Below are 12,102 nucleotides of genomic sequence, written 5' to 3' on the forward strand. Positions count from 1 at the left end.
CCCCCAACTTCCCTATACCCAACCGATATTGTTTTCAAAAACACAGATTGACAACCGCCCACCCACTTCCCTTAACCCAACCGATAGTGTTTTCAAAAGCACCGATTTACCAGTGCCCACCCACTTACCTAAACGCAACCAATAGTGTTTTCAAAAGCATAGATTAACTGGTGCTCAACCAATTCCCTAAACCCAACCAATAATGTTTTCAAAAGCACAGATTGACCAGAGCCCACCCACTTCCCTAAACCCAACCCATATTGTTTTCAAAAGCACAGATTGACCAGAGCCCACCCACTTCCCTAAACCCAAACAATAGTGTTTTCAAAAACACTGACTGACCAGGTTTCTTCAGCAGACTCGAACCCTGTTGTCGCGTTCAACTCTGCTCTATGTCACAAGTCTGCCAATGTACGCGGTGAGCCACTGAGCAAACTGGTAACAGTGGAAAAGTCGTCTACACAGAGGTAATCCGTCAGCTGGTAAGCACAAGAAAAAAAAAAAACAGAAGCTAGTGGTGGCATCATACCGCCCCGTGGCGTTTGTTTTAAAGGACGAAATGCAGCCATGCGTAGCTCTGGCTGCACAATTTGCGCTCTCCAGAAATATATACAGAGGCACATTTTACAATTAGCCTGTGTTGGTTAAATCTGTGCTCTGTAATTTGTGCATTGTGTGTAAAACTGTTTGTATGTTTAAATTATTTAAAATATGCCTACTTAAAAAAAAAAACGTCATTTGGAGCTCTTTTTTGCCTAAAATGTCATGTTTTTTGTCATGTTTATTTTTAGTCAACAGCAAGCCTTTTTTTTTACTTCAAACGAGTTAAGAAATGAATAATTGGTGGAATAATACGTATTTTTAATCACAACCACTTTTTTGGCCATTTCTGCTTTTCTGAATAAAAAACCCCCAACATAAGCTCATTCTGAAAACATATATACATACAATATACATTTCTGGAGATTGCGAATTATGTAGCCAGAGGCACATAATGGCTGTATTTCGTCTTTAAAACGAACGCTACGATGCAGTATGACGCCGTTCCTTTCCGTGCTTTCCAGCTGACCACTTACCTCCGTGTGGACAGCTTTTCCGCTGTTACCAGTTTGTCCAGTGGCTCGCCATGTACGTCAGAGGACTTGAGATGCAGAGAGGAGTTGACCATGACGGGGTTTAAGTGAGAAGGGTTCCAGAAAGCGGATAAGGCAAAACAGGAGCCAACAAATAAAATAAACAAGTTAGGAACAGGGTGGGGATGTGGTTAAAATCTGAATATGTGGTCAAAATCAAGTGGACTTGAGAGCTTTTCTTTTGAAAACACTGCTTTTGAAAACACTGCGGTTGGGTTTAGAAAAGTGGGTGGGTGCTGGTTAATCGGTGCTTTTGAAAACACTATTGGTTGGGTTTAGGGAAGGAGGAGGGTAGTGTCAGTCAGTCAGTCGACAGTGGCCTCTGGTGGATTCCACAAGAACAGCAGGCATGAATGGCACTCGCGAATTTCTCGAGAAACTTGAAATCTCAAAATTCGAACACAGCGGCCTCTGATGCATTCAAGAACACAAAAACTGCAACAAAAAAACATACCTCCTGGGACATATTTGGTACTCTCCAGAAATGTATATAGGAGCACGTTTTCAGAATGAGCCTGGGTTGACTGTGAAACTATATTTATACTTTTAAATATCTTCAATTTTGCCATTTTGATCACTTTCACGCACCCTTCCTTACTGACATAATGCATTTCTTAAAAATCCTGCTGACCCCAATCTTTTAAACGACATAGTATGCCATAATCTGGGTTCTGTGTAAATGAAGATGGACCTATTTTTATGCGATAACAGTTGGGATGTCATATGCGTGATTATTTCTGAAAGATGCGCATCTAAATAGGCAGGAAAGAAACCTTAGCAGGAACCCACATTTCCTTGGTCAGCATAAATTGAACGTTTTCTCAATGTAAACCAATTACAAAGGCAGCCATGAAATATTAATATGATCCATTCGATATGATGAGGATTAAAGATGTGGGTTGTGTTAGCAGTGAAGCGATGGAGAGGAACGTGCACTGAAACAAATGATTCTTTATATTTAATATGAGCACAGTGGATTAGGGGTTAGTACTGTCGCCTCACACCAAGAAGGTCGCTGGTTTGAGTCCCAGCTGGGCCAGTTGGCATTTCTATGTGGAGTTTGCATGTTCTCCCCGTGTTGGTGTGGGTTTCCTCCGGGTGCTCCGGTTTCCCTCACAGTCCAAAGACATGCACTATAGATGAATTAGATGCGTGTGTGTGAATGTGAGAGTGCATGGGTGTTTCCCAGTACTGGGTTGCAGCTGGAAACATATGTCGGAATAGTTGGTGGTTCATTCCACTGTGGCGACCCCTAATAAATAAGGGGCTTAGCTGAAGGAAAATGAATGAATGGTTGCAAACAATTTATATGGGCTGATTTTAAACAGACAAATTAAATTTATTAATGTTCAACTTAATTTGTTTAAATTCAGCCCATATGAATTGTTTGCAACCACTTATCTTAAACAAATTGAGTAAATCCAATGAATGATTTTTTTTCAGTGTGTGTGGAGAAAGGAAGTGTGCTGCGGATGTGATGTGAGACGCTGTTCAGGCATTGATTTATGCTCCAGCAGAGCCATCATACGCACAAGGTTACACACAGCAGAGACTGATGCCCGTCACGCGTCTGCAGGACCACACACACTAACACACACACACTGTCAATCACAGCTGTCAAGGTCAGTCTTTGTGCTTCAGTCACATTCGTCACTTAAAGTTTCAGAAACTTGAAAGCCCAAGGGATCAGATCATGATGTAGATGGATTAACCTTCTCTAAAAAATGAGTTTTGCTGGTCGTTTGAATTACTTATTTAAAATGAGCTGAATCAACACAGGCGACATGGTGGCTTTGTGGTTAGAACTGTCATCTCAGAGCAAGAAGGTTGCTGGTTCGAATCCCCACTGGGCCAGTTGGCATTTCTGTGTGGAGTTTGCATGTTCTCCCCGTGTTGGTGTGGGTTTCCTCCGGGTGCTCCGGTTTCCCCCACAGTCCACACAGATACGCTGAAGGTCAATTAAATAAACTAAACTGGCCGTAGTGTATGAGCGTGTGTCTGAAGAGTAGAGTATGGGTGTTTCCCAGTAATGGGTTGCAGCTGGAAGAGCATCCGCTGTGTAAAACATATGCTGGAATAGTTGATGGTTTATTGTGCTGTGATGACCCTTATCAAATCAGGGACTAAGTTGAAGGGAATTGATTGAATCAACATAATTCTTGAAGTTTTTTGGGAAAACTTAATTGTTTTATGTTCAATCCACTTAAATTTGCAAAAAGTTAATTTAATCAATTTGAGTTGACATGAAAGAATTGTGAGGAAGCCTAATTTTTATTGTTTATATTTGCTGGCAAATAAATAATGGAATTAAATAAGGCAAGGGTGTTTAAATACAGTATCAAAATTCAATTAATAATTAAATTGAAATAGAAAATGTTAATGTAATTAATTATTTTAATAAATTTGTTTGATTTTAAAGCAGAAAAAATGTTTGGTTATAAAATTATTAAAAATTATATATATATTATATATATATTATATTATATTATATATTATATTATATATATTATATTATATATATATTATTATATATATATTTATTGTTTAAATTATGTTGACGTAAATAAAAAACATGTATTTTTTATAAGCATTAAAGAGAACAAATTCATTTTATTATTTAAAATAACATCATTAAAAGCAGATGAATTGTTTTCTTTTTGTTAAACATTTTGTTAACATTTTTTAAATTGCAAATTTGTTTTATAGAAATAGTTTATTTAATTATTATTATTATTATATGGGTATTATTATTATATGGTTATTATTATTATTGTTATTATTATTATTATTATTATTATTATTATTATTATTATTATTATTATACTATCAATTTTTTGGCATTGATATGTGAAGTGGGAAGTGAAGTGGGACCTTTTTTTTAAATGCACAACAAAGAACAAGCTAGTTTTTGATGTTGTTAAAAATTTAATATATATAAAAAAAGACATATTTTAAAACTCTTTCTCTATTTAAAATGTGTATAGTAAGCAATGAAAAATGTTCCATTGTTGATATATTCAGATCTGAATGCTATATATGGATCAGATGGGTTGATCATCATGTATTTATTCATCCATGCGTTTCACAAGCATCTAAAAGCTTGTATTGCTGTTTACCATTCATGTCCTCTGAATCTGCATGGCAGAAACTCTTTTAATGTCCTTACGGAGTTAAAAGGATTGAAAATGCAAACCACTCACTGAGAGTTTTAGTTCCACAACATCCTCTTTTTTCCTCTCTTTGTCCTTTTTTCTCTGCCCACCTTTTTTTTTGATTTCATGTCTTTTGACGGCCTGTTGAAATTGTGGCCATGTTGTTGTATTGCTGTTGACCCATCCATTCACTTCCATTTCATGCTGAGTAAATGCGGAGCCATTTGCTCTTTTCGCTGGGCATTAGGGAGACTCAAAACTGCACTCCATACAGCCTGAACATTCACCTGCAGATCCACTGCAAACACACATGCAGCTTCATTCAGAGCACACAGCTTCAGCTGCAGCAGCTCTATTGAAGATGAATTCAGTATCGGTACTGTGGACTTTCTTAAAGAGACAGTACAACCAAAAGTCAGAACTTTTTGTCCATTTAAATGCATAGTTCACACCAAAAAAAAAATATTATTTTAACTCACTGTTTACTCGTCCTCAAGTGTTTGGTATTTTCTTTCTTCTGTCGAACACAAAAGAAGATATTTTGAAGAATGTTAGAAATTGGTAACATTGACTTCAATATATAGGAAAATCAATGGAAGTCAATGGTTAGCGGTTTCCAGCATTATCAAAACTCACTGTTTACTCATCCTCAAGTGTTTGTGTTTTCTTTCTTCTCTTAAACACAAAAGAAGATATTTTGAAGAACGTTACCAGTAATCATTGCCTTAAATTGTTGGGAAAACAAATACCATGGAAGTCAATGGTTATCGGTTTCCAGCATTATTAAAACTAAATATTTACTCATGAGTGGTTCAAAATTCTTATAAGTTTCCTTTCTTCTATCAAACACAAAAGAAGATCTTTTCAAGATTGGTAGAAACTTCAGTAAGAGAAACAAACACTATAGAAGTCAATGGTTACCGATTTCCAGCATTTCCAAACTTACTAGTTACTCATCTTCAAGTGTTTCCAAACCTTAATGATTTTCTTTCTTCTATCGAACACAAAAGAAGATATTTTGAAGAATGTTAACGATAACCTTTGACTTAAATTGTGGGGAAAACAAATACTATGCAAGTCAATGGTTACTGGTTTCCAGCATTTTTAAAACTGACTGTTGACTCATCCTAAGTGGTTCCAAACCTCTATTATTTACTTTCTTCAGTTGAACACAAAAAAAGATGTTTTGAAGAATGTCAGAAACTTCAATAATAAAAACAATAGAAGTCTGTGGAAGTCAATGGTTACTATGGAAGTCAATGGTTACTGGTTTCCAGGATTTTTAAAACTGCTTAAAAATTACTTATCCATAAGTGATTCCAAATCTCTATTCATTCATTCATTCATTGTCTTGTCGGCTTAGTCCCTTTATTAATCCGGGGTCGCCACAGTGGAATGAACCGCCAATTTAGCAAGTTTTACGCAGCGGATGCCCTTCCAGCCACAACCCATTTCAGGGAAACATCCACACACACATTCTCACACACACACACACACACACACTCAAACACTACGGACAATTTAGCCTACCCAATTCACCTGTACCGCATGTCTTTGGACTGTGGGGGAAGCCGAAGCACCCTGCGGAAACCCACGTGAACGCAGGGAGAACATGCAAACTCCACACAGAAACGCCAACTGAGCCGACTGCTTAAAAATTACTTAATCCTTAAGTGAAACACAAAAGAAGAAGTCTTTAAGAATTATAGAAATCGGTAACCATTGACTTCAATTGTTGGGAAAACAAATACCAAGGAAGTCAATGGATACCCATTTTCAACATTAACAAAACTCAGAATTTACTCATCCTCAAGTGGTCCTAGCTGTTATGATGTCCTTTCTTCTGTCAAACACAAAAAAGAAGATGTTTTCAAGAATGTTAGAAACTTTAATAAGAAAAACAAATACTATAGAAGTCAATGGTTACCGGTTTCCAGCATTTTCAAAATATGTATATTTTTTGTGTTTATCAGAAAAAAAGAGACTCAAACAGGTTTAGATCATGTGAAGAGTGAATAAATGATGACAGAAGTTCAGTTTTACGTGTTCTCTCCTTGTTGGCCCAAGTTGGCCCTTGTTGATCGTTTTGGAAATCTTAAAAGATTCCTGTAATTTAAGGCTAAATTCTATGGTTCTTGATCATTGTTCGGCAGCAAAACTGTTTCAAACTCTGACAAAAATGTTTTTTAGCTGCTTATTAGCATATTTTATGTGACACTGAAGCTTTATCTTAGAAAATAGACAATTAGTATAATACATATCGCAAAAATATACAGCTTTGCTCCATTTTTTGAACAAATAAATGCACCCTCACTTTTGAATTGTGGTGTACAGTCTATAAATTCTCCAGCGCTTAAAGGTCCTCTTTTGTAGCATTTTCTTTTCTCTTTTTTTTTTCTTTTTTTAACTTTGGTGTCGATTAGCGTTAAGGACGTCCGTATGCCAGTGTCCTCCTGAAGTTGACAAAAGTTTTTGGAGGTATATGCATTTAAAACAGTCTTTCCCTTCTGGGAGAATGGGCCATAATATTGATGACTCATTCTGTTTGCAGGGGACGTATGGTAATTTTTGCAGATGCTCTTCAGAATGAAAATATCCCTCTGCTGAAAACACCTGCAGTTCACGACAAGTGTAAAGTTAACTAAAGCCATTTACATAGAATAAAAAAGGACACGCAGTATAATACAGTACACTTCGCTTCTTGTATCAGTAGTCAAGCCCTATCTTTTATACCTAAACATCTAACATTTTTCTTATCTCCATTTACAATAATCTCTATTTATTTATTCATTCATTCATTCATTCATTTTCTTTTCGGTCCCTTGATTAATCTAGGGTCGCCACAGTGGAATGAATCACCAACTTAACCTAACAAACTCTACACAGAAAGGCCAACCGACCTTGCCGAGAGTCGAACCAGGGAGCTTCTTGCTGTGAGGCGAACGTGCTACCCACTGCCCCACTGAGTAGCCATCTCTGTTTATTTCTGTTTAATTTACTCACTATTTTAAACATTCATGAGTTTCTTTCTTTAGTTGACCACAAAAGAAAATAATTAGAAAAATGCTGAAAACCTGTAACCATTGACTTCAATTATAGGGAAAACAAATGCTATGGAAGTCAATGGTTACCGGTTTCCAGCATTATCAAAACTCACTGTTACTCATACTCAATAGGTTTCAAACCTTTAGGATTACCTTTCTTCTGTCGAACACAAAAGAAAATAATTTGAAAACTGCTAAAAACCTGTAACCATTGACTTCCATAGTATTTAATTTTACCACTATGAAAGTCAATAGTTACAGGTTTACATCATACTTCAATATATCTGCATTCTGAGAACAGAAGAGAGACAAAACGAACTGCCTTACTCTCAGATTAGGGTAAAGTCTAAAGTGAATGGAAGTCAATGGTTACCTGTTTCATGCATTTTCAAAACTCACTATTTACTCATTCTCAAGTGGTTCTAACCTTTATGATTTCCTTTTTTCTGTCGAACGCAAACATAGATATTTTGAAGAATGTTAGAAACCAGTAACCATTGACTTCAATTGTAGGGAAAACAAATACTAATGAATTCTATGTTTACCGTTTTCATGCATTTTAAAAACTCAGGGTTTACGCATCCTCAAAGGGTCCCAAACCTTTTATGATTTTCTTTCTTCTGTAGAACGCAAAAGAAGGTATTTTGAAGAATATTAGAAGCCAGTGATCATTGACTTTGGTTGTAGGGAAAACAAATACTATGGAAGTTAATGGTTACCGGTTTCATGCACTTTCAAAACTCAGGGTTTACATATCCTCAAGTGGTCCCAAACCTTTATGATTTTCTTTTTTCTGTGGAATGCAAAAATATATATTTCGAAGAATGGTAGAAACCTTGTAACCATTGACTTCAATTGTAAGGAAAACAAATACTATGGAAGTCAATGGTTACCAGTTTTCAGCATTTTTAAAACTCACTGTTTACTCATCCTCAAGTGGTCCTAATCTTTATGGTTTTCTTACTTTTGTCGAACACAAAAGAAGATATTTTGAAGAATGTTAGAAACCAGTAATCATTGACTTTGGTTGTAGGGAAAACAAATACTATGAAAGTCAATGGTTACCTGTTTCATGCATTTTTTTAAACTCAGGGTTTACTCACCCTCAAGTGGTCCCAAACCTATGATTTTCTTTTTTTCTGTTGAACTTAAAAGAAGATATTTCGAAGAATGCTAGAAACCTTGTAACCATTGACTTTAATTGTAGGAAAAACAAATACCGAGTAGAGACTTATGGCTGACACATCGACTGTGTATAATACTGATAATAAAACCTGCATCATTCATTTACACAGTAAAACAAACAGACCTCATACTTAATAGTCAACATTTAAATGCCACAAAAGTGTCTGCATTTTCCACATCACGAACATCATAAGACTGGGATTCAAAATAACTGTTTCCTAACAAAAGTTCACAGCGAGCAGCGATACCTAAACCCTGCCAAACTTTAGGCATTATTCACCTCCTTTTGAAGTTCAGTTCTGTTCCTCCCCCCCAAAAAAGCTACCTTGAAAAGTGAAAGCCGTGACTTTAGCACCCTAAGCCCTCCGTCTGAACACTACGTGACACATCTGAGTCCTTGAGGAGCGCTGAGACTTCCAGCCCAACAACCTGAGAGGTGAAACACACACACACACACAGACTTGTTCCTATATCCAAGTGAGGACAAGTCACCATGCATGCGTCTGTGTGCATTCAGGTTTAAAGTCTCCACTGGGATATAAAAACAACACATTCACACACAACATACACATGCAGACACACACAGAAAAAAACCCTAACTCACACATGCGCACACACTTATGTACAAAGACATAAAAATGCACAAGCACACACAAACACATGAACAGCATACATGGAGACATACACACACACTCACACATACACACAAAACCACGTACTGTATACAGCACACATGCAGACATACACAGAACACATGCAAACACAGGCACACAAACTGACTTACACACAAACACAGACACATAAACAGCACACATGCTGACATACACACACGTACAAAGCATACTGTACATAGAGACATAAATACATGGACACACGCACATACACACACGGACACACACATACATACATACACATACATACATACAGTAGAACACACTAACCCCCACACACACACACACACACACACACATATTGAAGTCTAACACTACTCAGGAGACTCTAGTGACCTCCACACACACACAAACACACACACACACAGGCACACAAACTGACACACAGTCACAGATACACACACACACACACCCATACACACAAATGCAAACACACACACACTCTTCTTACACATACTCATACACACACAGATACATACACACTGAAGTCTTGCACTCCTCAATACTCTAGTGACCTCCACAAACACACACACACTCATACACACAAATGCACACACACACACACACACACACACACACACACACACTGAACTCTTGCGCTTCTCAGAAAACTCTGGTGACCACCAAACACACACACACACAAACTGACACACACACACTCATAAACACAAATGCACAAACACACACAAACACTTCTTACACATACTCATGCTCAAAGACATACAAACACACACACACACACACACACACACACACACACACTGAACTCTTGCCCTCCTCAGGAGACTCTGGTGACCACCACACACACACACACACTGAACTCTTGCGCTCCTCAAGAGACTCTGGTGACCACCACACACACACACACGCACACACACCGAAGTCTTGCGCTACTACACACACTATCACAGATACACACACACTTATACACACAAATGCAAACACACACACTCTTCTTTCACATACTCACACACACATACATGCACACTAAAGTCTTGCACTCCTCAATACTCTAGTGACCTCCACAAACACACACACACACACTTCTTACACATACTCATGCTCACAGACATACAAACACATACGCACACGCGCACGCGCACGCACACACACACACACACACACACACACACACACACACACACACACACTGACACGTCTGCACTCATACACACACACACATACACACACTTCTTACACATACTCATGCTCACAGACATACAAAAACACACACACATACACACACACACTGAAGTCTTGTGCTCCTCAACACACACACACACACACACACACACACACACACACACACACACACACTGAACTCTTGCGCTTCTCAGGAAACTCTGGTGACCACCACCCTCCACACACATACACACACAGGAGGTGTTGAGGTAAATGCGGTGTGTTGTGCAGCCATTAGCACAGTTTTCCCCTTGACATGTCAGACAGGATCGGCCATTAGAACAGTGTCCAACAAAAAGCTGGAGGTGTGCGTTCAGTGTTTGAAAGCCCGGCAGGTTTGGTCTGGAAGTAGCGCTGCGTTCTGAGAACAGAAGAGAGACAAAACGAACAGCGAGCGCAAGTCAAAGAGCACGAGCTCATGAGCCATTCAATAAAACATCCTTCCTCAAACTCTGAAACAGAAAGAGGAGAAGTGACTGCTGTGGGGTTGACGAGCGCTGTTCATATATCTGCTTCTGTTCCGACCCACAGACTCACTGTAGAAACACACACACACACACACACACACAGTGGAAGCTTGATGACGCAAAAAACAATGAAATGTTCAAAATCCGGCAGCACAAAGACTCTGTGTGACTGTGCTGAATGTAATGTACGAGACCGTGAGCTACAGGACTGCTCTCCTTTGTACTTTTAAGAATATTCGTCCCTTAGTAATTGTATTTTGACCATTTTTTTTCATATTTAAGGACATCTTTTGTTCTTTTATCAAGATATTTCATAAATGTATTTAATTCAATTTTTTTTTTTTTTGTCTTTTGTGTTTGACTTTTTTATAGATATTTTAATAGTGTATTTTTAAAAGTAATAAACCAGGGGAAATAAGTATTGAACACCATTTTTCTGAGAAAGCATATTTCTAAAGGAGCCGTTGATTTGAAATTTTCACTGAAAGTTACAGTTTTTCTCGATTGCTTGGATGCAGTTGTCAACTGAAACTCCACATTTTCAAAACAGTTAACACACAGGCCTAAACAGCGGCACTCATGGTCAAAATGACACATTTTGCTTGCAAAAGGCACATATCGTGTCAAAACATTTAACATATGCAACAAAAGCTAGTTTTACCTTCAAACTACACAACTTGCAAACAAGTATATGAGCTCTTTCAATTAATCATTACACAATGGACAACAAAATACAAAATACAGAACTCAAAATGCACCACCATTGCTTGCCATTGTAGCTTATAGCCAATGCCATTTGTTGTCTCTATTTGGGCTGTCAAATTCGCCTTTTTGCAAAGAATTGGATCAAGAATAAGAAATGCTTTGATTGAATATATATTGAATTCATGACATTTTTCAAACTGTGGCTGAAAACTGAAATACTGTATATAAAAAAACAGACAAAAGTAATAAAATACTGTAAATATTAGAGAAAACACATGTAAACTAATATACAGTCAAATCTATTGGGAGTATAGGACATAGCCATATTGACCTCCTCCATCAATGCTGGCACAGAACAACACAGACCTTCCATCGTTTATATAAGGTTTGCAAAATGATGGCTAATTGAAGATTTGTGTAAAGGAGTGTCAAACCGGTGCTTCAGTGATTTCATACTGATGTTGGTAGTTTTTAATAGTTAGGAATAGATGGATTCTGTTTGGTTACCAAAACTAAAACAATGGAGTTTGGACTGCTTGAATGACATCTGTGTTAACTGTTTG

General features: G+C 37.6%; 1 protein-coding gene and 1 long non-coding RNA gene across 31 annotated transcripts in view; one reads left to right on the plus strand and one right to left on the minus strand.

Moving 5' to 3' along the window:
- camta1b (calmodulin binding transcription activator 1b) overlaps nt 1–12,102 on the plus strand; it is a 694,205-nt gene that overhangs the window by 595,441 nt on the left and 86,662 nt on the right. The window lies entirely within an intron of this gene.
- On the minus strand, nt 3,973–9,098 carry LOC141376667 (uncharacterized). Its single transcript, XR_012387344.1, has 4 exons — nt 8,840–9,098; nt 4,922–6,128; nt 4,765–4,802; nt 3,973–4,675 (listed from the first exon to the last, which is right to left on the minus strand). It is a non-coding gene; the product is annotated as an uncharacterized lncRNA (long non-coding RNA).

The sequence above is a fragment of the Danio rerio genome, chromosome 11, assembly GCF_049306965.1.
Source record: "Danio rerio strain Tuebingen ecotype United States chromosome 11, GRCz12tu, whole genome shotgun sequence".
NCBI lineage: Eukaryota > Metazoa > Chordata > Actinopteri > Cypriniformes > Danionidae > Danio > Danio rerio.